Source organism: Amphiprion ocellaris, chromosome 3 (genome assembly GCF_022539595.1).
Source record: "Amphiprion ocellaris isolate individual 3 ecotype Okinawa chromosome 3, ASM2253959v1, whole genome shotgun sequence".
NCBI classification, from domain to species: domain Eukaryota; kingdom Metazoa; phylum Chordata; class Actinopteri; family Pomacentridae; genus Amphiprion; species Amphiprion ocellaris.
This window is the reverse complement of record NC_072768.1, coordinates 3,051,207-3,079,181: the sequence shown is the minus strand read 5'-3', so window position 1 is coordinate 3,079,181 and position 27,975 is coordinate 3,051,207. Positions and strand designations below refer to the sequence as shown.

At 38.6% G+C, this 27,975-nt stretch overlaps 1 protein-coding gene across 1 annotated transcript in view; it reads left to right on the top strand.

Annotated features, from left to right (window-relative positions):
• shank3a (SH3 and multiple ankyrin repeat domains 3a) overlaps nucleotides 1–27,975 on the top strand; it is a 226,061-nt gene that overhangs the window by 6,973 nt on the left and 191,113 nt on the right. Inside the window, exon 2 of the mRNA XM_055009172.1 lies at nucleotides 26,671–26,811. The gene's annotated coding sequence lies outside the window, so the exon portion shown is untranslated. The remainder of the gene's footprint in view (nucleotides 1–26,670; nucleotides 26,812–27,975) is intronic.

Below are 27,975 nucleotides of genomic sequence, written 5' to 3'. Positions count from 1 at the left end.
GCTAATCAGTAATTATGGAAAATTACTGTATCGTTAGGTGACAGCTATTTTTTTCTTTATTTGTTTCTTTTATAGTGTACATTATCTATACAGTGTCACCAATACCACAATTAGTAGTTGAAGAAACATGCAGATCCTTTGAAGAATACAATACAACAATTTAAATATACTTGGTATCAAATCTGCATTTCATTCCTTACTAAGCAAAAGTACAGAAATGTTACCAGCAGAATATACTTGTAATTTAATGTACTTGTTAATGTGCTGTAATTATCAAAGGTGCCACTGCATGTAGCAGGATTAGTCTTGTCAGTGTTTTTATGTACTATAGTATTTTCTGCAAAGTAAAGTTTAATTCCAGTTGTGGGTTAAATGCAACAATAATGCAGAAAATGGGAATACTCAAGCAAATTGAATATACTTTAAAACCTTGTTCAAGAACAGTAACCACTGATGATATTACACTGTAAAAAATGTCATTTTTACAGTAAAATTCTGGCAGCTGTGGTTGCCAGAATGCTCCTGTAAAATTATGGTTAAACATTTTTTTCATTTACAGTGAAGAAATGTATTGATATTGTTGATTTTAGGGTTACAAAAACATGCTTCATTCCATATTTTACTGTAAAAAAGAGATTTAACCTTTAAAAATTTGAAAATGAACATAAATATTACAGCATTTTTCCATTAACAGCACAACATTTTACATTTAACACAGATTTAGAGACATGTGTATTTTTTGCAAAAATTGCACTTAGAGCTGTCATAAATATTACAGCATATGTCTGTTATTAAAACAAAAGTACATCAATCTGACTGGTAATAAACTGTATTTTTTTTTTTTTTTTACATGTAATACATGCAGAGATTGCCCTGTTACTTGTTATAAATATTGCAGCATGTTTCCATTATCAGTACAACAAAATGTACATTTAACTGTGAAAAACTGTCTTCTTTTTGAGAATTAAGTGAAAAAATTACAGTATTGTTTCACATATTATGGCATTTTTTCCATTAAAAACTGCGCAGGAGTTGGGAAATTTTTTTCCAAGAGAAAAAAATCTAAAAACCACAATTTTCTTCTGATTAACCTGTTTACGGCGATTCAGTGTTATATAAACTGCATCAAACTGTTTTCGATTTTACAGATTTTTACCGTCATGGTTTGACAGTTTTTCACCATAAAATGTGCAAATATTTTTTACAGTGTACAATCTCTTGCATATGCAGCACCGTGCAGTAGGTGTATTCCTCCTGCACTTTTGATTTCTGCTGTTTTACATTACTGCCGTGGACTTGCTGTGTGTATTTAAAAGGCGAATGAATTTGATCTGCTCATTTTGAGATAATTGCTCCTCTCTGCTTATCTGGCAATAAATCACATCATGCAGAATCATTAGTACCTGGAGGATATTGTTTCTTATCAGGGGTCATTATAATTATGTTTCTTGGCTTCTGTGTTAGCTTTGCAGGGTTGTGTGAGTACTGAGTGGTGAATTCATGGAGGTCATGTCAGAGCCTTCTGGCTATGTTCTGAGGTGTTTATGTCTCTGCTCCCTGGTTCACCCCTCCTGCTGATGTAATCGTCACTGTAATGACAGTGTTGACTTTGCTGCTGGCTTTGCTGTTCCTCTCATTTTCAGTCGTTTCGTCTCTTCATCTCTTTCACTTATTCGTCTGCTCTCTCTCACTCCTTCTGCTAAGGATTGATTCAGGATTTAACATTAGTGTTACTTCAGAAATGCGCTCGAGTACACCGGAAGCCCAAATGACCAATAAAAGCCACAATCTGTTATGAAAACTTGAGTGAATTTCACTTAAATGCTGGAAGCGTTTGAATCGTTATTGGAGGTTCAGTGCACAAAATGTCAAGTTTAAAAAAAAAGGTGATTTTTGGTTTCACATGGGACACAAACCACAGTCTCCTGGGTAAAGGTCTTATGTTTGACCCTTACATCCACCACAACCTCCTCCCTGTGTGGACTTTATTGCTTTTTACACAGTCTCACATCATTTCTTAAAGCCAAGCAATCTGTCAGAAAGGTTTTTGCTCACTACTGCCTTTAGATACAATCAGACATTACAAGAAAAGTGAAATATTAAGAAGTAAAAACCATTTAGAAGTGTCCACAATTCTATGTCATAAGCAATAAAATTCCAATTTGGGATCCTTTGAGATAGAGAAGTGTTGCGTTGCTGGGACTAAAACCTGCTAATTTTAAGCTTTAACTTAAAGTTGCGCAAACATTTAAATACGCCTACATTTGTAGAATATTTGATGCAATTAAAATGTAAGTCATTTATCTACACCGTAATAAGATTGTTTAATTAAACTTAAAATCCAGGCTACAGTGTAAACCACCACTCCTCTACATGTTTTATTATCTTTCTTTAATCAGTGAGTAGAAAAAAAGCATTTAAGCCTCTTTTCAAATATGCATTGTTTTCTCTTAATCTGATAGACAGCACCAAAGACACAGTTTCTATTTCAAACATCTCAAAACTCCTTTCTCACCCACCTTGCCCTACAAGTTCACAATTGAAATGTCCGTAAAATTATCACCTGTTGTTAGGGATGTACGATAGTGGCTTTTTTTTGCCAATAACCGATATGCCGATATTGTTCACCTCTCAATTTCTGATTCTGATATCTACCGATACCGATATGTGTGGGCTATTTAACTAATTTTAGGTAACATCACATATCTCTTGTAGTGGAATTAACACATCACGCCTACTTTTATTGTGATGCCCCATTGGATGCATTTTGAAATGCAACAAGGCTTTCCAGATGTAAACACTGTCTGTGCAAAATAAGAATTTTATCGGTTTTCATGATAAGCAAAAAAACTGATCACGATATTGACCGATATCACATTTTTATGCCATATCGGGCCGATAATATCAGTGGGCCGCTATTACCGGACACCCCTACCTGTTGTTACAGTCTATAATGAAGCACAGTCAATGACAATTAATTGGGAAATCCAGCTGAAAAATCTGAATTTGACTTCGGCACGCTTGAAAGTAAAGATTGATTTTAAACGCCAATACTTCAAAACTACACATTTCGCCTTATGACAGGAATAGAATAATGGAATGTGTGTTGTCTTTTCCCCATGTAAGTTATGTTTTCTTCTCCTTTAGCCAACCTTTCAGGCCATTGAAGATATGCTCTGTATTTGTTTAACGACATAGCAGTGTTACTGCTGGCTGAATGTGGCAGAACTACTCATTCAATATTTCACATATGAGCTTGATGAATACAACCGTTAGTAGATGAGAAGTTTGCTTAAATTTAATAATTGCACCATGTAAATCAATAGAACAAGAGGCTTAATTAAGTCATGGGTTATTTTTTAATCTAATTCTCTTGCAGCAACCTCCAGCATTACTTTTCACTCATCATACAAGAATATGGATTATGATTAAACATCTGTTTTCTGGGAACTCAAGGTAATCATGGTACTCTTGTTGACATGACAGACTCTCAAACTCTAATTGAATACATTGTTCTCAATCAAAGAGCTCTTGTATGTATCTTGCTGTTGTGGTAGAGTAGATATTTGTGCACATGTGCATGACATGGGTAGAGTTGTGTTGTGTTATACAAGCAACTTACTGTTTCTTCCCTTAAGGCTCCTAAAAACCCAAAAGAAGTAAGGCATGCCACGACATAAGCACACAGTATCTAAAAGTCTAAAGGATGTAAGCTGCACATATGTTCAGATTTTAAGACCTCAGAGATAAATCTGTGAATAGAGGTCATGTCTTGACTTTACACAGGCAGTGGAGCCCCATAACTCGATTCAAAGACCCCTATGGATCCGCCAACCCTACAGGCTGCATAAATGGCACCCTCTTCTGCTGTCCATAGTGAGCATGTGCTGGCAGAACTGAAGTGAAAAAAAACTTGGCATCATTTCATGCAGGTGCTTGCACTCCCTGCCATAACACTGGCACAATATGAATTGAACCTTGGGATAGGCAAATAGGTAGGCTGGTGCCCTATCACCCCTCTGCAGTATGCAACAGCATTTCACACACCTTTGTGCTCCAGCAGTGTGCTCAGTGACTTATCTGTGCAACATATTGTGCAGGCACAACGCAGCTGTAACCCGTCGTGTTTGTGTCCTTCTCAAGGTTCGTATCGTAATTAGTGCAGAGAAATCTGATCTGTGAGTGGCACACTGTGAGCAGCTGTTGGTCTGACCCTTCTTCTTCTTCTGAATAGCGGAAGAATGAGAAGTGGTTGTTTGTCCCTAGATTGTTTGTCCAACATGAAATTACTAAGCTACTTCAATTTAGACCTGGAAATGACTCTTGGATTAGGAAGCATCTTCAACTCTGCAGTTTCAAATTAGTGTCAGTTTTCATTTTGACACAATGATGAACTGGTTGGATGAAAGAAGATTAATCTTCCTTTGAACCAATTTAATTACTGACCTGTAGATGAGATTGGTAACACAGCTTAGCAGCCTACTGCACTATGTTCTAGACTGACTGTGTTCAAGAGTTGAAGTCTCAACAAAAAGTTATTCACAGGACTGAGGCTACAATATCTAAACTGTTGTTTTTAGATGGTTAACTTTTTCATCAATCTACCACACTCTTATTAGCAGCCCCTGGCACTCAGCTGTGGTTAACTCAATTTAGTAGCTCCATTATAATCAGTGAGAGCTGGAACAGCAGCCTGAGGTATCGTGGAGCTGATAGAGGGCTCAGTGGCAGCCATAACCTGCTGTTTACACGCAAAAAAAGCTCACTGGTCTCAGTGTGGTTTAGCTCGGATATGGAAAAAGGCACAGTTGGGCACTGATTGAGGGGCTGCAATTTACATGCTACAGAGATTTTGAACAAGGTGTCTCTAAGTCTCACAGCTTCTGTTCCCAAGGTTTTTAATCACAGAAATGGGATATAGAGTGTTTGGCTTTCAGGTTTGTAGCACAGAGTTGGGCATCAGATCAGCTGGATGGAGAGGACAGACAACCAGGGGCTCATAGAAACAAACAGGAGAGCAGGTAGACAGACAGACAGACAGAAGTGTGTGAATGTGCAGGCAAACAAACAGAGAATGAAATGGATGCAATTACAGAAAACCACAGGGGAGCATATAAAACAATACGGTCGTTATACTTTCAATACCAACAATATTAGCAATGCTTAGCCATTACAAATGGAGGAAAATGACTCTAGTAATAAGAATGCAATGATTGCGGTCTCTTGCTGATTGAATTATTGTGTTTAGTTTTCATAAAAATGACCTTAGTTAATTAACAGTGTTGAGGCTGAGTTCTGAGGGTTTGTCTTTGAAGTTCTGCCCTCTGCAAAAAAAAGTTAGAAAAAATGTGTCTCATGTGCGCAGTTCCTTTCCTCCACTCTGTGTCTCGGTAGCACGCTCTGATCACGATTCAGCTGTTGGCCAAAAAACAAGGCAAAAAAGGAGAAAAGGAGGGGGAAAAAATGGAAAAACTCATTACCGCTTTTCTGGCCTTCTGGTTGAATTTTTCTTTTTGGGATGGAGGCTGCAAAAAAGAAATGAATAAAACCTGTGTGCATGCGTGTGTATGACTCGGTCATGCTTAGTTCTGTGTCATAGAGTAATAAGACCACATAAATATGATGCAGTTATAGAACTCTCATAAACATAGATCACCTTTAATTCCTTTCAGTCTGTTTTTATGTTGAGTTACATGTACGCTGGGTTCACTGAAATGTGAATCGCATTTACAGACCGATAACAAGCACACCTTTGGATCCAGAAATCTATATTTGAGCAAGGCAAATCCAGTCCCACCATCCTGATTAAACTGTCTCTGTCACATCTCTCAGATGTATTTCTCTTTATAAAATCTGGGCACAAGCCGTGCCCTCATTGTCTGTCTCTGCTCTGCCAGAAGTGGCCACTGGACAGACATAGGCAGACAGAGGTCTCATAGCCTCTCATCTCATAGCCAGGCAGAGGTCCAGACAATCCCTTTAGAGGCAGCAGATCACTGCGTTCTCAACTCCTGACTCTCAGCGGCGCAGCACCACCAAACTAGGGAGGCTGATAGCGGAAGTAATTAGTGCTTAGCACCACAGTTTAGTGGACTTCTTTGTGTGCGTATGAGGGAGAGAGGAAAAAGAAAGAAAAGCTGAGACAGAGAAGAGAGACAGTGGAAAGGAGAAATGAAAGGAGAAGAGGGTAAAACAGAGGGCTCGTCCTTGTGAAGTCACAATGCCCCTCTACAACAGAAACCGAGAAAAGTGATTGCATGTAAGGGTGGTTTTCCAGACCTCATTAGCAAAATGGTTTCCCATGGGATAAAGGTTACGAATCAGAATTCCGGCCAGCGTGTCTGTATGGATGTATGTAACACATACAAGCGAAGTGGCTGCTGCAGGGATGAGGGCTTTGAGAATGAATGTATATAAACAGGATCCTCTGTGCATTCAGTCAGCCTGTCTTCCTGTTGACCTTAGTATGTGGTTTGCTTTCATAACAGATGTTCCTTGAAAAGTTTTGTTGCGTGTGTAGGTCAGTCCTTGCTGTGTCGTTTATTAAGTGTGTCTCTCAGTCTGATTCTGTCCTCTGAATGTCCTGTACAGCATTTGTTGCTAAGTGACAGCATTGGACATTAAGGTCAGAACACAATGGCCACTGGAAACTTAGTGCTGTTAAAACTTTCCACACTCAGATAGGACTCATTATACTTGGTGATGTGATTTGTGAGACTTACAGAGATCCTTGGAGGCTCTAATCCCAAGGATATATGTAAATATGTAAACTGTGGTGAGGATTGAAGTGCTAAAACTGTGTGAGTAAAAGTCATTATAATTTCATTGCTGTTTTGTTTTTGGTGAATAGTTTTTTGTATTTCTTCTCTCTTCTCATAGCATTTTCTTCCTTTTCTACAGTCATTAAAAACTGGAATAATAGCCATTTTGAGAAAGGTTATGTATGTATTTTCTTTATGAACCACCACATTTTCTCTTGTCAAATCCCAGACTCAGAAGATGCGCAAGATTTTTCCATTTAATTTGGATTCTCACACACACGCACACATGCACGCACGCACGCACGCACGCACGCACGCACGCACGCACGCACGCACGCACGCACGCACGCACGCACGCACGCACGCACACACGCACACACACACACAAAGCTGAGATTTGATTCTTGGCATTTGTGTGTATCAACAACAAAACAACACAACATAATGATTTCAACAGCATTTTATTTTATTCATCCAATCTATCTTTGCTAACTTTTCACAGAATGTCTCCTTGGTACATAGATTAACGGTGCATATAGGCTCATTACTGTTGCTGCTACAGTATTACACTGACCACGCACAATCAAAGCAATCAGTTTTCAATTAAATGCCTTTTTTCTGGGTCTAAACAGATCAAAACCTCAGCCACACTTGTGGTATTTAGAACAAATTTATTGTTGAACCAGTGCACTTTGGCTTGCAGCCTTCTTCAGGGTCATCTTGATAAAGGCCACGATTTGAAATGTGAAATGTGCCGCTGACCTCTTCAGACTTTTGTTCCTCCTCCATTCAACTCGGATGTAGGTAAAAGTTGCAGCAGAAATCCCTACGCCATTTTTCAGAATCCCAGTTAACTGAAGTGGCGCACTAAATAAAAATTATTGTACTTTGTCCCGACACGGTGACATTAAGGTCGTTCGGTTTGGAGGGAGGCAAGACACAAGGAGTTTGATTTCCCTGTTGGAATGGAGACCCTCAAGAAGCCTTCAACCAGGAAAACCAGCGAGCAGAAACGCCTTAATAATCACACTTTGATTAGAGCTGTAATCCCCAAACATCTGACACAATTACACCTATTAGCACATGTAATTAAACTCCTAAAGGGACACACACATCCGCTTCCTGTGTTCTGTGTGAATATATGAGTTGAGAGTATAAAATCTATGAAATAGTGCTGTAATTCTGTATGTAGAGGCAGGCTTTTCTTTTGCTGCAGTTCATTTGTAGTTAGCTTAATAATGAGATGAAAAAGGATCCAGTATATGCAGAAAGGTGACACATTAAAACCTGAACCTGCTGCATTGATTTGTCCATTTAGGACGGCTACCTAAAAATGCAAAGCTATTCTCCACTGTAAAAAAAAAAAATAAAAATAAATAAAATAACAACAAAAAAACCCACCATCAATTTCAAAATTCGTTAAATTCAATAAAATTACAAAAACAGACACAACTTACATGTCTAAATCAAATAATGTTAACATTGGTAACTTTGAATAACCTGAAAAATGTCCAAGTTTTAAAAGATTATTTTTTGATGTACAAGGTTGGACCAATGCATTTACAAATTTATTGCAATTTTTAAAAAATATTTACTTTTTATTTAATAGTAGAAACTGTGGCCCTGCGACAGACTGGCGACCTGTCCAGGGTGTCCCCTGCCTTCGCCCGAGTCAGCTGGGATAGACTCCAGCCCCCCCTAGACCCTAGTGAGGATTAAGCGGTGTATAGATAATGGATGGATGGATGGAGTAGAAACTGTTAATTCAAGTTTAACACTGTAAATACATTTCTAAAATTAGATATAGGTAACGACAATTAACAGAAAAAGATGTATTGGTTTTGGTATTGGTAATTTTACATAATTTGTTAGTGTGAGAGATAACCGTATCTATTGATCTATATAACATTTTTGTTATTACTTGTATATTATAGGTAATTTAGTTTTTTTAAACATATTACACTGACAAAAAATACACATGATATCATGTAAAAATTAAGACGAGAATGGTATTTGTATTTTAAATTAATTTATTTATTGAAAATTTGTGTATTTATGAGCTCATCCATTTTACTTTTTTTTTTTTTTTGCTCGTTTTTTGTTTTGCCACCCCAGCTGCTGGAATACTATCTTCTTCTTTTTAATTTGCTGTATGAGTGGTCACCTGTTTCCTATGATTTCTATTGCTCTCTACTGTGGTTTCTGAATAATTTCAAGTATAAAATTGATGTGAAACTTATACAATGGTTTCGACATGTTAACCTTAATCAAAACACCAGATAAGAAGCTAACTTTTGAAAGAATGATGTTCCATCACTGCAGAAGTTTCCTTTATTTTGTCACCCATCTATATGTTTTTTTTTTCATGTGTAAGATGTTGCAGAAATTGGAATTGAGACAATTTCTCTATATTTTGCAACCATTTAAAACAAAAATAAGCAAGCAAACAAACAAGCTGCTCCACTTTATGAGATAGATGGACAGATGAGAAAGATGAATATTGAGGGCTACCTGAGCTCAGCTGATGTCATCTTTAGTTTAAGGTGGATTACTGATACGCTTCTCGCTCTTTGACAACCAGAGGAGTCACTGAGAGGTGAGAACAGGAAAAGAAGACAGAGTGACGAACAGGAGAGAAAAAGGAGGAAATGGAGTAGGGAGGAATGTCAGATCTGGTGCAATGGAAGTGATCTTGGCAGGAAACCTAAGTTACCATAGCGACCTAGTGAAAGCTCTGCAGCAAGAAGCGAGGAAGAGACAGAGAGAAAGAGAGGAAGAGAGACCTTGAGGTATTGTTCTGCCTGAGTGCTTACTTAGTTAATGTGTACACATACATGTAGATGTGTCTGTCACAAGTGCACCATCGACTCTATCAGTACTACATTGTGCCTGACATCATTCATGTATCTTAATAATTACATGGACTCAGGTTTCAACTATTACTTTGTTTCTTTCATAACTGAAGCCCAGTCAGGTTAATCAAAGCCCTGTTAGGCTCATCAGTGCACAGCTCCACAGTCTAGCAATCCCTGGTTGAAAGGATATGAAGCAGAATTGCACGTCCATTTACAGCAGCAGAGGCTTTGTATTGTGGATAGTAATTGGTAGTCTTTGATGGGCTCGACTGCTAGGACCGATGACTTTAATAAGCTTATTCACCAGCATGAAGATTCAGATAGAGGCTCTGCTATAGAAAACCAAGGGGATAAATGAGCACATACACACATACTCACAGAGAGAGAGTAGGGTTTTCATCTCTTCAGAGGACATTGTATTGATTTACATTCATTCCTTCAAGACTTATTATGATCCTAACCATCAGCACTTCTTAATCTTACTCTAATCTTAAACTCAATTTAACCATAACTTACCTTAAATCAAGTCTTCTGCCTGAAAAAAAATGTAGTGATTTATATTACGAGAATCTGCCTTGTGTCAGCACAACAGGAGTGGAATGACATATTGTGTGAAGGCCATACATTTATGCCTCCACAACATGAATAAAACAAGTAGACACACATTTACAAACACAGATGTAGTCAGTAGTGTCAATATGTGACAGATATAGGAGCATAAAGCACTATGCAGCCGTGTCAACCCACAAACACAAGCACGCATACCCACAGATACACCAGGGAGGTGTCAGAGAATGGGTTTTATCTGTCTGTCTAACAGGACCTGCTGGGATTATTCACAACTCGATATCCATCTCCCCAGAGATACAACAAAAGATGGACACTTGGCAGGACAAGATTGCCAGTGTCTCCGCATAATGTTTCAGAAGGTTGGTGGCAGACCACTGCATGGTACATTAGCCATTTCACTGTGTGTTTTTTCCTTATCTTTTTCTTGATATGTCACAAAGATACACAGTCAGTATATACAATATATACAGTGGCCTAAAATTGCAGTACTGAAGTGCAATTGACCCCCAAAATTGCAGTTCTGTACAGTACTTAAAGAAAAGCACGTAGTTATGTTCCACCATAGCCTTGCTCCTGTAATTAGAGCAGTTTTTTGTGCAGACAAACTAATGAGGCTCATGGATCTCCTCTCTTAAAGTACATCCTGATTGTCCAGACTCATTCCTGGTCGCTCTGTCTCTGTTTCTCTCCTCCTCTCTGTGAAATCTCTGCACATGTCAAGCAAGAACAAACTTTGGTCAGTCCCTCATCGCCCTTGTCACCCAGAACTTTTGTGTCATTGCGTTTAAGTGTGTCCCCATATTTGCCTGTCTGTCTTTGTGTGTTGGTTGACATTGCTGAAGGGTTGCTTTGTTTGTATGTTCTAAACAGACTTAGGAAATGTCAGTCAAATTCCAGCTGGCCCATCGTGACTTTCTGCCGTCACATTCCCTCTATCCACTTACATAAAGTCACTTTTCTTACCCAAGGAAGGGTGGATGGGCAATAAATCATTCCATGTTCAATCACTACATGTTTTGGAGAGATTGCCCTTTCACTTCCTGTTCACAAGCAGTACTGTGTGTGTGCATGTTTGTCTGCCTTTGTGCAGTGTCATCTGGCAGCACATGTGAAAGAGATTAAACATTTCCCACCAAAATCTCATTTCTCTTCTGGGCTCTTTTCCTGTGTATTTGTCACCATCGCAACAAATCAAACACTGCTGTTAGAAGTCCCAGGGAGGATATCCAGTCCAGCCTGTCCCTACGTCTTTCTCTCTGTGTGCATCTTGTTGCAGAAATCATTCCAAGCCTTCTTTAAAAGTTTGCGGTGATGAACGATTTAATGGTATGCCAGTATGTGTTGGGCCTACAGACATAGAAGGTGCATCTGGGAAAGCAAGCCAAACAAAACAGGATACAACATTTATACAAAGGACCAAAAGGTAATGATGAGACAGTATGCAAATACTACATACTGAACATATGATCAGTGGTGAGCTGAGTAATGAGGCTTTTTCTCTAAACCCACAGCAGTCTCTAGCCATTTTTTTTTTTGCTCCTGTCACACTTTTACACACTGTGGGCTCATTTTCACTGCAATATAAAGTCCCACACCTCTTTGGGAAATGCACAATCATAGCTAGAATTAGAGAAAACTCAAAATGTAAATATGGCAGAAATCATAAAAGAAATAACTTTATTTGAATATTTATTTAACAGATATTGAAAATCGACATGTACAAAAGTTGCACAAAGTGCTCGCAGGTGTCGCCAATATTGGAAAAAGCTGGTTCACAAATGACTTCTTGGCTGGGCCAAAATCCGGAATTTTTAATTAAAATTTAATTACAGAATCTGGTAGGAGCAAACACTTTCTTTTTGGCAAAGTTTGAACTGACACATGTACCAAAAGTGATTTTGATTAAATGTTATGATACTGAGCATAGATTTATCTATTTTCCCTGATGGAACCGCATGTCACACATAATACATTCAAGAACCATCAGAAAGTTGAAAATTTGAGGATTTTTTCTCTTTTGAACGGTACAATTGTGGTGATTTTTATCAATTTTTTTTTTTAAAGCTAACATGCCTTTCAAAATAACGGTGGGCTTTGGGTTTCAAAGTGTTCACAGGTTAAAACAGGAAGGGACATACAAAGCTGTTTCAGTGTATTACTTGAGTAGCTGATGTGAACAGTGGTAACACGTGAATTCAAAGCTTTACGTCAGTAGTGACAGAATATAACAAAGAATGTGTATTGTTCATCCAAAAAAGTAAGCCTTTATGGGTTAAAATGTTGTCAGGTCATATATAGCAAATATATGTGCAATTATATGTATAATAATGAGACTTTGTTTATCTGTGCTGCAGGTGATCAGTTTATTTCCACATGATTGAGATTTAGAGGAAAGGGTTGAGGGTAAATGGCTAGATTTATTAAGATTCATAGTATGCTAATAGGTGGTACCTACGGTGTGTTTGTGTGTGTGAGAAAGACTTACAAAGCTCAAGGTTGTTTGAACAGTATGTGGAAATATCTGACAAAAGCTCTCTTCTGTGTCGCTCACAGAAATGTTGTGGAGTCTCCATGGTTACCAGCAGGCATGCAGCTCTTACTATACTCACTCGAGCAAGATTCTCTCAAGTGGGTAAATCAAGAAAACACACAATCTGATATATTGACTTATAATAATGTCAACTCTCATTTTTTGCAGGGCAAGTAATGGTAATTTTTGTTCACTTTGTATTGTTTTCTATTTCTGCTTGTGATATAGTAACATACACTGCTTGAATTCAGTGTTTTTCTGTCTGGGATGCATTTTAAAAGCTTTCTTAATTGTTGTCCTGAAGTTCTGATAAAATGATTGCCTTCTAAGTATACATAATCATGAATGAAATGCAAGGAAGATTGACAAATTTAGGATGAATAAAGGAGCCATTCAACACTTGAATCATCCATCTGTTGGCCCTAATTCACGAAACACACGCACACACACACACACACACACACACACACACACACACACACACACACACACACACACACACACACACACACACACACACACGCACACGAGACAGAAAACAGTGGGTGGAGACAGTAGATTACTGGCAGCTTCTCTTTCATGAGCAAGTGTTTGTTTTTATGTCAATTAACAAAACAAGGGTTCAGCTTAATGAGGCTAATGAGGAAGCACCTCATTTGGCTCTGCTAGTTTAACAATCTGTCAGTGGAGGAACAAAACACAGTTACACGTGTGCAGCCACACACACATTTTCTACACAGGAGCACACATTAAAAGTAATGGTGTGTTGTAAAGTAGTGAGTGGAAATGCTTAGTTTAAATCAGAGCTATATTTTGAATTTGTTTGGAAAATATTTAAACTCATAACTGACAGCTGAAGTTTCCTGATTCTAAAATGTAAGAAACATTTGCATGTGGGTACAAAAGAAACTATTTTTGAGGAAAAGGAAATACATATAATAAGTATCGTAATACACCTAGACCGATCAAGTTGATTATTTAAATTATTAATCAATCTGAATCATCATAACTAATAATGACTGTAATCAGAGCTTGTTTCATGGCTGATGATGAGTACTCTCCATTTCCATTATCATCATCATGGGTATGGTTGTCTGCGTAATCTACCCCGTAGTGATGCGTTCAAGTCTGATGATGCTGATAAGACTAATCAGCAATTATTACTGGTGTAGAGAGAGAGAGACGGTGTGTGTGTCTATATCTGTATGTGTGCATATATAACTGAATTTCAATGTGCTGCTGAGGATGTAATTGCATGCATATTAGCCCTGTTTATTGGCTTTAGTGACAGCACTGTCAGAGCTGGTTCAGTTCAGCTCTTCCACTGGTGGTGTAGTTCGTTGAGACAAACTGTGCAACGGTAAGCACTGTTGAGGCGTTAAGCACCTTCAAAAACAGTTCAACTCAGAACATAATGTTTGATTATCTCCATCAGTCCTAATCCGAATCAAAATTTTATTCAGGTAGATCTCAGGGGGGTTCCTGCTCATCTGCATCTCTTAATTTCCATTTTTCCCTTTAAACTGTTCATTTGCTTCTGAGTGTAACAATATTTGGACTTCTCTGCTTGAGGATGGAAGGCATATGAAATTTAACACCTCAGACTTGAGCTCTATAAACTTTCGGCTTAATGTACAACGTGTTCGCTCAACTTTTCATTCTCCTAATGCAGTTGCCATTTGTTTTGAAAAAAGTGACATGAAGTGTAATTGAGCTGGAAACGGTTCAGCGGAGCACGATACCTTTTCTTCACAAAGTGGTACATGTTTGAACAATAGATTGATTCATATTGTAACAATCAAATGGGAAAATCCTGAAGTTGGCATCTGATGGTATTTATAATACAATACACTTAGTGAGCTTTTTCACAGCTGTTTCTATTGACTATTGATTAAATAAAGCAAAAAAGATGACCGTCCAACTGAATACTGACTGCCTAACTTGTGTGTAAACAGAGCTCAGGGAAGTTTCTTAAAAATGTATTCCTCACCAGATCACAGAATACGTGCCCTTAAATGTAACACTATTACTGCATGTGTGTGATTGAATGTGCCATTCAAACAGTACTACTACCTGGAATAGACTGAACACTGGGATATTTCTGCTCCACAGTGTTGTGAAATGGTCTGACTGTCTTAATTATCATTCTGCTACAGCAGGGAAAAAACTCTCAGGCTTATATATACTTGAATGTTTTCAAACCAATCACAATCGTCTGTGGTTGCACAAAATCCAGGAAGCAGCAACGGTGCCTATGAAACTTTTTTGCCAACTGTTACATGCTGTTAGACAGCAAATGTGGACAGCATATTCTTTGCAGATCTTTAAAACCACTGACTGAAAGAACCAAGCAGATCTGCTGTTTTGCACGATCAAAATCTTCGCCAGAACTCACCATTTTCAGCATGTAGGTTGCTAGCTCTGGGGTTGTTGTCATTAAATCCTAAAGAGAAGGGAAAATGGCAGTGTTATACCCCAAGAATTAGGTCTGTTGAATCTGAATCGGATGATTGGAGTCTTCATGCCAACATACTGTTTAGTGTCTGGCAACCAGATGGGTCTGTCTCAAAAGTGAACCAAGCAGCACACGTACGTTTCTGTTTAAATCATCATTTTTTAGCACAAATTTTCTCACACAATGTGTCAGTTTATAAGCATAAACAAATGAAATGTTAGGCACTGGAGCTGCTCACTTCCCACTGCACTTGCTCCACCTCAGGTTTCAGCTTCTCTCATCAGCCATTATCAAGTGGATGAACAAAGGCTAGTGTCAGAAAATCTAAATTGAATAAGACATTTTCTACAGATTCTTCTTTCAGAGGGCATCCCTAAGAAAACATAACATATAAACAGTGCAAGGGGTGAATGGCATGTAAAATGTATGACCAGTAGCAGGTTTATACTCACATACAACATCTCGATTACACTATTCTGAATGCATATTCATGTATATTTACACTCTAAGTTCATCTAAACACAAAGGCAATGTGCTGTGCAATGTGCCAGTAAAGTGAAGATGTAATTTTTCCTTGACTTTTTATTTTTCATAGTGTCAAGTTTGAGTGAAATAAAGTAATGATGGAATGTTGTAAATGATCTGGCTGCAGGGGGTGGCAAGTTAAAGGTAAAAGCCAACATAATGTGTCTTAGTAAAGAGTTTGGCCACCATGTGCTGCCAGAAAAGCTTCAGTGTGCCTTGGCATTGATTCTTCAAGTCTCTGGAGCTCAACTGGAGGGATTAAACAGCATTCTTCCAAAAGATATTTCCTTCATTTGGTGGTTCAATGATGCTGATGGAGAGCGCTGTCGTATATATTGGTCCAAAACTGTTGACTTGAATGGATTGAATGGTGATTGTGATGGCCATAGCATATGATTTGTGTCATTTACATTAATCCATTCAATGACCACTCATGCCCCATAGGATAAATTAGAACCTTATACTAAACATCTTTGTATTGCTTTGCAGTGACCCTTCCGTCTAAGCAGATATGTGGAACCAAACCAGATCAGAAAACTGGCTGCTATAGATGAGACTAGACTCAGCTTTATAGTCAATTGTTTTTTTGTCAGAATACAAATGCTAAGACAATGAAATGCAGTTTTAAATCGGCTAAAATATAACATAGCTGTACATCCCCTTTTCATTATGGGTCAAGCATTCAGGTTTTATCTTCAGATAGTCACCCATCTGTAGCTGCTATACTCAGAACGACATTACTAGGCTGATCTGTAGTCAGCTAGCAGTTCAGGTCAGTACAGGTCGTTTGCACCTAGGTGGCCACTTTGACCACCAAGTGTTCAACTTTAGCCAGAAAAATGAAAGTTATCTTAAAGTGTTTCCTCCTTATAAGTGGAGTTTTTGGTTGCGGAAAGCAGCTTTTTTTGCTGGTGAGCACAGGTTGCACTGCACCTTAATAATACAGTTTCCTTTGCTCTCTGGGAACGTGAAATGATTCTTGAATTCCCCAACAGAAATCCTCTCCTGGCTTGGCTTTGTGTAAATCCTATCCTGTCATGTGGACACAGATAGGCTACATTGTGTCTATAGCCTACTGTGGTGCACTGAATTTTAAATCAGGGGCTCATGGGAAATTAGCAGTGTGTTTTAATTTCAGAGCAAAGACTAAAAATGTAACCGTAATCTGATTACTACCTATTTAAGCTGTGACTATAACTATAAGCAGTTGCTTATATTTAATATTCAAAATATTTAAAGTTGTCGCATGCATTCTGTTACTCCCCGACACTGTCTATAACACTGCTCTGCACTGATAAAAGTCACTTCAGGCCAGGTAGCTCTGTGGTATTTACTGAACCCACAACCCCTTAAATGGGGTGTTTTTCACTAATGGCTAACCATATTCCCAGGATGCTTCAGCTATTTGCATAGCAAAATCCTTGATGTGAGCTAGAGAACGAAGCCCATGTGAAATATGCGATAGCAGGTGTAGTCATGGTAGTTTGTTTTTGCCTTTCTGTTTGATTGCTGTTTCTAAGTTCTGGATGGCTGAACAATGAGCCACACGGCACCACCAGCTATCTGTCTTTCTACACAACACACACACACACACACGGAAGCACAGACACACACAGTGAAACAAAGTAGCGTCCAATTTATTTACACCACCAGCTGTTCACACCTATCAAAACTGGCTATCATAACACTGCAGTGTGTCTGAGACAAGGTGGACAAAAAATGGAATCTCTTTTACATTAATTAATCCAACCAACATATAAATGTGAAAAGAAGTGACACTGCAGACGGGACAGAATCTGGCTGTTTAAACACTGACACACACACCTTGTCTTTCAGGTCAGTCAATGGTTAACTTGGGCCCCAATGGCCGCACAGCAACAGTTGTGAGAGTGGCCACTTTATCTGGGTCTGACCTTCATTTATCAGGTTGTTTATTCACCCAGGACTACACACACATTCCAGCCTGGCAGCTGGGATGTGAGAACAGTTGATGATGGATTAACAGAGGAAGACACTTGGATTGGTTTAAAGCCAAGAGATGAACTTGGTGATTTGGTTCGTTATGCTTCCCTCCCAAAGCACTCACTTCCTTTCCTGCTCTGTCTCTTATTCTACTATACCACATCCTTCAGCCTTCTGTTAATTTCTAAACTTGATGTACCGCATTTTTCATATTTATCAGGCCTTTATCTGCATCTACAACCACATATTCACACACCCTCAGAGCCCTATCGGTTTTGCAATCATTTTAGCCATCTTTTCATTCCTGTGTTTTCTTTCCATTATCTGTACTATTTTTCTGCATCTTGACAAACAATTAATCAATCTCCTCTTGCCAGGTGCAAGTCATATATTTCTCTCTCCATCTCTCCACCGTTCTCCTCCTCATCTGCATGCAGGTCTTTCTTTACACTGACCGTATCTTTTTCCATTCATTAATTCTTCCTCTGTGTTTGTCTATACAGGGGCTGTGTGTGGAATGTAAACTTCACAGAGGAGGGATGTCATATGACATTGTGTTTCCCCTGTTTGCTGTGATCGATGTGCCTTGTTATCTTGCATGTGCTTGATTCTAGTGAGATGGCAGCAGCTGATCAATATCCGTAGTACGGACACTCATTACCAACACTGTTCTCACTCTGTGCTCACAGATCAATAACAATGATCCCACTTCATTTACATGTAGCCGTGCTACACAATAACTCATAAAAACAACAATACTCAATAACTGCACATAAGTATGCCATGTAAATCACAGCTGGGGTAGTCCACTTGAAATAACAATTATATCCTGCTGCAATTTGATAGTGTAAGAATTAATGGGGCAGGCTATAATCCAAGTGGTACTGAAAGGTTAAAAAAGTCAATTTTAATGTACCTATTCTTTACAGTTCTCTTTAAGCCTGTATGTTAATACAATTTAAGTGTGTATATATATATATATATATATATATATATATATATATATATATATATATATATATATATACTTTAAAAAAACTAAAGAGGCTATTTAACGTGTCATGTGACTACTTTTGCCCAAACTGGATCAATCGTCTGCTGTCTACTGCAGTAAAGAGGAGTAGGTTGTTAAAATCGGAGGACTATAAAAAAGGATTACGGTAAAAAAGACTCCTATTGCTAATGATATAAAATATTAATGCTGGTACAAAACTGTTTATTGTGTCAGTTAATATATTTATTTCCCCCATCACTGCAGCTGTTTATTTTTAACCTGACAGCTGCACATTATTGCTGTTAAACTTCATTCACATTGTCTGATAATAAAGAATATCTCTTTAGTTTTTGGCCAAATCAAACTGAAATAACTGGTAGACATTGAAGATTCCCTAAAGTAAATATAGACCCAGTGGACTGAACAATCTTCTAATTTGTGATCTTTTAGCTGCATTGTAAAGCTTACTGAGATATAGAATCAGACCACAACTCAAACTGTTCATCCCTCAGTGATGTTTTAGTGTGAGATTGATGGATCCAGAGTCAATGTTCACTATAAAGCCTGGAACACATTTTATGAATATGTTCAAGTCTAGTATAAAAACATATTTTTGCATTTTCTGCATCACCAACTGAATGAATGAAGGTTCCGATGGTGACATACAATGTGCTTTGTTTGGTCGTTTTAGGAACATACAGCTTAACAGGTTTGCAGATAAAATGTGTTGCTTATAGGAAATCCTGACAAAACAAACTGGTGAAATACTGGTACTTGTAACACCTGTTTTAAATCACAAACTCTGAACAAAACCTCTTTTAATGCAGGTTAGCGGTGCAGCATAAGGTACCAGTGTGATCTCCAGTCTTTAAAAGACATCTTTGATGCACTAAAAACTCTGACTTAAAGCTCAACATACCTCTTTAACACATTAATCTTTCCTCATAGTATGGACCTAAACTACTTTCCTGGGTAAAACACCAAAAAGTGCTCATATCTGAAAGATTACTACTGTAAAAAGACCTGCAAGTTCTGACTTTTTCAGTCTTCTCAGTCTCTGTAATTTTTCTTAGATCTAGAAACCTGCTTCTTGGAGCTGGCACAGGAGCACTGGTCTTCAGTGACTCTGATATCTCAGCAGATTTCACTGCTGTCACTTAGTTTCTGTTGAGCCATAATTTACTCCACAAAAAATGATAAAATGTTTCCAAAATGCAGGCCATTAATAATGCCAGATGTCTCAGCTCATCTCAAGTACCAAACTCTAGCATGGATAATTAATTTATCGAGTCCCTGCGCTTTGATCAAACCCCATCTCCTCACTCTAGGCTGTGTTTTACATCATCATCTCGCTTCTTGGAACTTCTTTGCTGCCTAACTTCCCCCTCATACTGCCTCCAATACCTTTCTTTCACTGTTTCTCCAAAAGGGCTTTCTCACTGCTCGCCGGGCAAGAGTCCAGCAGAACTCTTTAGAGATGGAGAAAGACAGAGAGGACTAAAGAGAAGAGGGGAAAGGGAGCGAAGGAATTGGGGGTGGAGGTTGACTGTGGGACAGGTCGCTCCTGCCAAGGCAGCACAGAGGAATGTTTGTGTCTGTGTTTGTGTTAGTGGTCCCATGTGTCTAAGCGAGCAGCAGAGGACCAGTTTGCAACATCACAGATCTATTGTTGAGGCTCGGCCGCCAAGGCTAACAGTGGGCCCTCACGGCCATCTGTCTCCATACACTGACCCACTGGTTAGCAGCAAACCACTCAGAGAGCCAACCTCTCCCCTCTGCTGCTTTATGGAGCCAGAGTTCAGCAGAGCACTAAAGGCATGATACGCTAATACATGACACAGAGTGCATTTCAATCATTTCTGTGGCTATAAGCTGTTTGAGAGGGCATTGTGCTCCTTGTCATTATAATGTTTAAATGGCATCATATTCTTCCATAGCCCACCTCATTACAGGCTGCCTTCAGACCCAAGGAGAATTATAATCACAGGCAGAATCAAGCCCATACTTTATATGTGACCCTCCAATAACCCTATGTCCTCACTGTCTTCGTCAAGGTTAGTCGTCCTCATTGTTCTGCTCCGGTAGGCAGGAAAGGGAATGGCATGAGCCTTTCCTTCTATGTGTGCAGACCAGGGTGTATTGTTCAGTACAGGGTGGTACTGGTGAAGATATTAATAACACACAGTGTATTCATTGTATTAATATGAGAAGAGGATGTTGACGGCACAGAAATAGCATGTTAGACATCTGGGATTTATGCATTTAAAATTGGATTTGATTATTTGCTAATTTGTGTTGATTAAAACATTCAGATGAACAATGTTTTTGTGTGAATCTGACAGTGAAAGCATATAAACGTGGTCATGGTTGGTGTTCTCATCTCTGGAATGTCCTCTTCCTTGTTTTTGTAATGTCTTTTAAAAGGAATTATAAGACCATGCACAGGTGTCATCTGGGACTTGTTGACTTTGGCATTAAAATGCAAAAATGCATCCTCTGCCCAGCATGTGTCCCCTTGTTTTAGTTTGTTGCTCTTTTAAACCCACACAGTGTCACATTCAGGCACAAACACACCTTACTCGATACAGTACAGTGCATTCAGGAATATTCTTTGGTGGTGACTGGTGAGTGAAATTATTGTATTTTAAGTTGGTTTCTTTGATGTGGCAGAGAGTAGAAAGAGGAGGATTTAAAAGTCTTGAAATGTAGACTGTACTGTATACTGATAGTTATTTCAGTTCTGAGGGCAGATGTTATATTTATGAATCTTTTAGTGCAACCTACCTTCAATCACTGGCAAAGTAGCATGATTAAGCAATGGATGCGAAGATCAATATGCCAGACTTTTATTTTCCGTATCTCTTTTGTATGTTAAAGTCTCCCACACTGCAACATTACAGTGGTGGAAAAAAAGACACCTTTAAAATTTTGCACAATCTCAAATATTATCATGAAATATTTGTGGAAAAATGTTTTGGTGTTTCTAAAGGCGTGGCTGCATTAGACAGACACCAACAAATACAGATTTTTTTTTGTTTGTTTATTGTTTACAAGAAAAACTAACAAAATTTAATTCTTGACAGTTTCAATGTGTCAGTTCTCAACATTGTCGGTGTCATAGTCAACAAATCACAGAGAATGTGTTCAAAACTGAACAAAAACTAAATAAACCATTACATCATCAAATTAATGTTTAGTAGTCCCACCATTAGCAGCAGCAGAGCTCTAATTCTGGCTGGCATGTTCCCCACCAGCCTTTCACACTGTTGAGGGATAATCTAGTCCCATTCTTCTTGAATTACTGCTTTTAATTCTTCTAAATTCTTTGATTTACGCTTTGAAACAGACCTTTTGATAATCCACCACAGATTTTCAATGGGTCCACTCTAAGACCTGGAAACTGCTCCTGCAGCTAAGTTCTACTGGTCCTGGTTGTGTTCAAGGAGCATTATTTTGTAGAAACATCCAGTTTTGACCTTGACAGAATAGTGCACATACAGAAGGGAGCATGAGGGTTTGGAGAATGGCACAATACTTGGCAGAGTTCAATGTGCCATCACAGGCAGTGAGATGACCAACACCAGCAGCACTCATGCATCCCCAAACCATGATACTGCCTCCACCATGCTTGACAGTAGGTACTGTACATGCTGGAGATAATGCTTCGCTTGGCCTTCTGCATACTCTCTCATTAGCAGGAGGAAGATAAAGCTGGAAACTGGACTCATCTGACCACAGAATCTTCCAGCTCCTGGCTGTCCAGTTCTTGTGTGCTTGGGCCCAACAATGTGGGCTAACCTCTGTCTCTCATGGATCAGGGGCTTCTTGAAAGCCTTGTAGGACCCTAAGCCTTCATCTAAAAGGCGGCCACATACAGTGTGGGTGGAACACTGGACACCAATTTGTTTGACCACTGCTGCTGAAGCTCCTGTGATGTTATTTGGTGGTGTTTCCTGTACATGAGGATCAGGATGTGGTCATTTCTTGCTGAAAAAACCCTTGGACGCCCAGATCTCGGTTTGTCTTCCAAGCTGTTGGTTGGTCTGTATTTCTGCAGTCTACGCTTCCTGGCTATCTGGCGGCAGTTGTATCCTTCCTGTCTGAGAGTCTGTATCTTCTGGACAGCTTTAAAGTCAGCAGTCTTCCCCATAATTGAGCTAGACCAGGAGATACATGACATTTATACTATTTGAGTAATAACTTACTAACTTACATAATCATTATAATTAAAACAATAAAAGGATCGACATATTTTACTTTAAGTGTAATGAGTCTAGAACACGGAAGTCAAGTTCATTTTAGTTCAGGGGCCAAATACAGGAAAATTTGATCTCAAGTGGGCCAGACCAGTGAAATCAGAGCATAACAACCTATAAATAATGACAGCTCCAAATCATCCCCTGAAAATATTCACATTTATTGAACTATCATTTTACAAAACATTATGAACAACCTGAAATTTCCTAAGAAAAACAAGTGCAATGTCAGCAGTATTATGCCTCAGTTTATCATTTACACACTACAACTTACAGATCACAGTGTATCTACAAAGACACAAAACATTCAGTCAGAGATATGTGGAAGTGAACGATAGAGTATTTTACTTTATGATCAAAACAGCTTGTCAAGATCTAGAAATTATTATTATTTATTATTATTATTATTATTATTATTATTATTATTATTATTATTATTATTATTATTATTATTATTATTATTATTATTATTTACAATTTGCAGTTAAAGTCTTCTCTGTAATTTTTACCATTTGCAAAGTAATCCCGCGGGCCAGATTGGACGCTCTGGTGGACTGGTTTTGGCACGCAGGCCGTATGTTTGACACCCCTGGTCTAGAATATATAACATTTTCACTTTATCGGATGACTGATGGAAAATATTGAAGTTTTTCATGATGTTCTAATATTTTTGAGATGCACTAGTGCAGCGCTTCTCAAATAGTGGGGCGGGGGACACGAGCGTCCGGGAGGAAAAGGTCCGTCTACGCGGAACTAACTAGCTGAACTATTGTTTAACGTCGGCCTGTACTTGCGTACTCGGTAAATACGGACTACCGAGAACGCAAGAACGTATCGTTAAGATGCAATTGGAACACCAGCGTACTGGACCACGTCACCACCTCGGCTCATCTGCTCTGATTATTTTTACCAGGGGTGTGAAACATACGGCTCGCTGTCCAAAACCGGCCGGCCAGATGGTCCATTTCGGCCCGCGGGACTACTTTACAGAGTGTAACAGTTTTTTGTCCTCCGAAGGGGGGCCTGGCAGAAATAATTTGAGAACCGCTGCACTAGTGGTTATTTTACTTTAACAGTAGGCTTTTACACCAAATGCTCTTAGACACACAAACAAAAAAAAAAACCCCGAAAGGTGTGATTAATAGCATAATGGTGGCTACATTCCATTTAGCTCGAGCTGTGCATGGTGGCTCATTGGCACAGCCACCTGGAAAATTAACAGAGCAGAACTATTAATTAAGGTGATTAATTAGCTACACCCTGGCTTCTTTGATATGACTGCGAGGAGTCCAAACACTACAGCACACAGCAAAGTGAGTACACCCCTGTGCAATATCGCTTGAATGACAAATGATTTCAAATTGCATCACCTCTCAATAATTGCATTATGTCTAAGTTGATAACAGGATTCCAGACTGCGACCAAAATGGTTACACATGCAGCCTTGTTTTGAGTGTGCGAGTTAAAATTTCATGAGTGTGACATGATTCTTAGGCTGTTTTGGTGCCCTTTCGCTGATTGTAAGCAGTACCTTTTCTTTTTCACTGGCTTAGTCAGTTTATCCCTGCCTGACGTGTGAAACAGTCCATGTAGCTGTTACTGTGTTCTGATGAAGATGCAATAAAAAGCAGATTATTTTAAAAAACTAAATGGAGACAGAGAGGAGTAGACTGGATGTGATGATGGAAGTGGAGGCGCAGCCAGTTAAGTAAAGAAAGTAGCCCACTGCAGTCAGTCGTGATGGCTTACACAGTGGTAGGGCTAGAAAATGACGACAGTTTACAGTGATTTTGATTTTGGCTTCTCACAAATAAATTAATATAATCTACTGTGGTATCAATTCCACTCTCAGAAAAGCCTACACATTGTAAATATGTATGTAGCTGGTTGTATGTCTTCATTTAAGCAGCCTCTGGCTAACAATTTGAGCTGGGCCAAAGCACTAACATGTGCCATAATTGGGTTTTGGAGTCCTGTGACCATACTCTGCTGACAGAAATCAAGCCCTGTTACCAGGTTCCCTCTCAGCTGCAATTCAGTCAGCAAGTTGCACCAGCCCTTTAAAAGCAAATACAAAATACGTTTGTCCACAACTTATCTAATCCATCTGCTGTTGCTCTCACGACTGCTGGTTGGACATCTAGGACTACTGAAAATTACCGCACAGTAATGGTGCAGTTTAAGTGGTTAATTTTCTAAATGCTGCTCTTTAATGGATATTATTTTTTGTATTTGTTTTGCACAGTCCTGGTATGAAGCTGAAAGCTACTAATGTGCATACAAGCACAGCACATTTCAAGCACAGTTCATTTTCTAAATGCTGCACTTATTTTTTTTTATTTGATTATTGTTTGTTTATTTGAGAGAAAATGTATTTAGATTTATTCATTTTGTAAATTTTATTAGTGGGTTGCTGCCAGTTGCAACAGTGTTGACAGCAGTCGTCTGTACAGTAAACTATTGTTTAATGTTATGTATTTCTTCTTTTTGCTGAATTGAACATTTTTGTGTACCATTACGCCCCTACTTTCTATTAACTGCATTACTTCTCAGTTGAACGGTAGAGTATTTGCTCTTATTTAAAATTAAAAACTAAAAATTTTGCTTTGCTCCATTGAAAATACAGGCCCCAAAGGAGGAACACAACGCAACAAAAAGTCAGTACAGCTTCCTTTACTTAGATTAAAATATTTTATTTTCAGTAGGTCTTATATTCAGCTTTGTTTTTGATGACAAACTCAATCCTCCTCGGCATGAAGAATACCAACATTCTGGTGCTTTGCTATTCTTCAGAGAAAGTTGTTTTCAGCTGCCCTTTGTTGGAGAGACTGTGTTGCAGTACCCCTCTCTTTAAATACCCCAACAGTGTTCTATTGGGTTCAAGTCAGATGACACATTTGACAGGTCATAGTTTTTAAAAGTCTTTAGAAGCACTTGTGTCATTTTTGGCAGTGTGCTTTGGATCATTATAGTCTAAGCTGTAAAGGAAACTCCAGTGTCCATGAAATCCCCTGTGTCACACCTGAAGCACCTACATGTCTAGTTTTCAGAGGTAGACTATGAAGTATCGCACTGACTATGGCATCATTTTAGGGGGACAGCTGCTTCGCCTCTGATTAGCGGCACTATACTATGCTAGGTGTTAATCAGTACTTCTGTATCCTTTCCCATCTTTGTTAAGTCACAGAATCTGATTTTTTAATTCACAGCCCATTGATCAAAAATTGAGGAATTTGTAATGTTCGCATGTGCTTTGTTTTTGTTTTGTTTTAACATGTTCATGCATTTTTAGACTAATCGGAATTCACAGGAATACTCAGTTCTGTTTCAATGATCACAGATTTTTAAATATGTGTGTTAGTGATCACAGGTGCATTCACTTTTGTTGCTCTGAGTTTCTACTTTGGGCCCTGTATTTTCAATGAAGTGTTTCTAAAGAATTTGTTTATGATTGTTTATAAGAGGAAATACTCTGTTAACTTAGACATAATGCAATTGTTGAGAGGTAATACAATTTGATATCCAGCCACATTTAGGTGATTTTGCACAGGGGTACTTACTCTTTTTTTGTATACTATTGCAGTGTGTTCACTGGGTAAAAGCCATAAACCAAATTAGGGTGAAGGCTAAACAGGGTAACTAAAACAATAAACATTACTGATCAGCGTCTTTCTTGGTAATAGTTCCAGTGACACAAGTTTTGTTCAGTTTAATTACAACTGTTGTTTTTTTTGACCACCTGCTTTTGTTCACATTGTATAGGGTCAGGATTTCCTCAGATGTTTTACATGCAGCTCAGGATACAAGTAATCAGCAGCTGTCGGGACGCTATGAAGCCTGCAGGGTTAAAATGCCCCCGAACCTCTCAAGTCCATCAGTGTAGTCGGCGACGCTTCCCAGAGAGTGAGTACAATCAACAGTTTCCTCTTGAGACAGACGGTGTGACATCTCAGTCCATATGTTTTGTAGACCTGGACATGGATTTAAATGCATGGTTTATGCTTCCGCTGATCGTTTTTACTATTATTATGGAGGCTAATTTTAAACAAAGTCGGTAGTCACCTACATTAATAATCATAAGTTACGCAAATATTAAAAAGTAAAAAAATCATTGGTTGATAGAACTGCTTTTTTATTTTATTTTATTTTATTTTTACGACTGACACTTAATATAAAAGTTAATTAAGAATTTAAACAATTTAAACACCAAGTGACATGAAATTGTGACTTTTAAAATTGCAGAACTCCAACTCTCGTCTGTCACTATTCAGCAACTGGAGCAAACAGCTGCACAACTTACAGGCATGAAGTGCATCAGAGTTATTGTGCTGGACAAACCAAACAAACAACTAAACAAAGTCTGACCCATTTTTCCTTCATCAAAAGTGCTGTAAGCGTCACATTAAGTAATACGGTATCTCCAGCCCAGACTTCAGATGTAATGTTTTTATATAAGATAATACGCCTGCTTTATTTACATGATGGGAAGTGACTTGTGCACTGCTGCTTGAAAATGCTGCTTAGCTGGAACGGATGTTTAGAAATACTTTCAAAGCAACTATTAGTAAAGGAAATCTTTCAGCGTTTACTGTCCCCATTGAAATGTGTTGTGTCCCGTTGAATTGTTTTTGTGTAACTGTACTTCTACTTGACATGACACTGTATCAATGTATCAATTCAGTGCTCGACAATCCAGTATGATTGATTTAAAGTGAAAACATTGATATCTATTATTATTTTTGAAATTCACATGGCATGTCAGATGTCACTTTGAACTATTTGTTCCCCAGTGTGGAAATGTTTTATATTTCAGAGAAAAACGAGTCAGCAGACAAAGCACATGCCATATGCAAACAATGGGATAAGATACTCATGAAATCACAATCTGGAAACACACCTAAAATAAAAAAATAAAAAAGATGGCATTGTCTCTTGTGCCAGCTATGACAGATGCCACCTGGTCCTGAGCTTTGACCAGAGTTTTTCTGCATAAACTGGACCAAAACTCTAAAAGAGCAGGGAGTGTCACAGCTGCCATTTCACATTTTCTTTGCAAAGACAGGAGTC